Genomic DNA, 1,832 nt, shown 5'->3' with positions numbered 1-1,832 from the left:
GAGAGTGCAAGGCCATTGATATAATCAATATGGCCGAATGCACAAAGGAGGAGAAGGACATGAATCCCAGTGAGGAAGACCTCCTGGGACGTCCTCTGGACAAGAAGGAGGTCCCTATTGAGGACCTAAAGGAATCTGAGGCTCATATAGAGACCATAGAGATTCTATTAAACCTCCATCTACCATTCATGAGCTCTTAGAACTATTCTTCCTCTGAAGAGGATGAAGATGTAACTGAAGAGCAAGTTGCTCAATATCTAGGAGCCATCATGAAGCTGAATGCCAAGTTGTTTGGTAATGAGACTTGGGAAGGTGAACCTCCCCTGCTCATTAGTGAACTAGATACATGGATTCAGCAAACTCTACCTTAAAAGAAACAAGATCCTGGTAAATTCTTAATACCCTGTACCATAGGCACCATGACCTTTGAGAAGGCTCTGTGAGACTTGGGATCAGGTATAAATCTTATGCCACTCTCTGTAATGGAGAAGCTGGGGATCTTTGAGGTACAAGCTGCAAGAATCTCATTAGAGATGGCAGACAAGTCAATAAAACAAGCTTATGAATTGGTAGAGGACGTGTTAGTGAAGGTTAAAGGCCTTTACATCCCTGCTGATTTCATAATCTTAGACACTGGGAAGGAGGAGGATGAATGCATCATCCTTGGAAGACCCTTCCTAGCCACAGCAGGAGCTGTAATTTATGTTGACAGAAGTGAACTAGTCCTTCAATTGAATGGGAACTACCTTGTGTTTAAAGCTCAAGGTTATCCTTCTGTAAACATGGAGAGGAAGCATGAAAAGCTTCTCTCAATACAGAGTCAAACAAAGCCTCCACAGTCAAACTCTAAGTTTGGTGTTGGGAGACCACAACCAAACTCTAAGTTTGGTGTTGACCCCACATTCAAACTCTAAGTTTGGTGTTGGGAGGTTCCAACAATGCTCTGATGATTTGTGAAGCTCCATGAGAGCTCACTGTTAAGCTATTGACATTAAAGAAGCGCTTATTGGGAGGAAACCCAATCTTTATTTATTTATATTTCTATTTGTTCTTTTATGTTTTATTAGGTTTATGATCATGTGGAGTCACAAAACAATTGCAAAAATTAAAAACAAAAATAAAAAATAGCAGAAGAAAAAGCACACCCTGGAAGAAGAGCTTACTGGCGTTTAAACGCCAGTAAGGAGCATCTGGCTGGCATTCAACGCCATAATAGAGCATGAATCTGGCGTTGAACGCCAGAAACAAGCAGCAGTCTGGCGTTTAAACGCCAGAAACATGCTACATTTGGGTGTTTAACGCCAGAAATAAGCTTCAGTCTGGCGTTAAACGCCAGGATTGCATGCAGAGGGCATTTTACACGCCTAATTGGTGCAGGGATGATAAATCCTTGACACTTCAGGATTTGTGGACCCCACAGTATCACCTTAGAATCTGTGGACCCCACAGGATCCCCACCTACCTCAACTCACCTTCTCTCTTCTTCACCCAATCACCTCAATCTCTCTTCCCCATCACCTCTTCACCACTCACATCCATCTACTCTTCTCCATAAACCCCACCTACCTTCAAATTCAAAATCTCTTTCCCACCCAATCCCACCCTAAATGATCGAACCCCATTCCTTCTCCCTCCACTATATAAACCCCTCCATCCTTCTTCATTTTCACACAACACAACCCTCTCTTCTCACCCTTGGCCGAAACCCACACATCTCCCCCTTTCTTCCATATCTTCTTCTTCTTCTATTCTTTCTTCTCTTGCTCGAGGACGAGCAACATTCTAAATTTGGTGTGGTAAAAGCATAGCTTTTTTGTTTTTCCATAACCATT

The sequence above is a fragment of the Arachis duranensis genome, chromosome 2 (assembly GCF_000817695.3).
Source record: "Arachis duranensis cultivar V14167 chromosome 2, aradu.V14167.gnm2.J7QH, whole genome shotgun sequence".
Lineage (NCBI taxonomy): Eukaryota > Viridiplantae > Streptophyta > Magnoliopsida > Fabales > Fabaceae > Arachis > Arachis duranensis.
The sequence above is the reverse complement of the archived record's forward strand: the minus strand, read 5'-3'. Positions refer to the sequence as shown.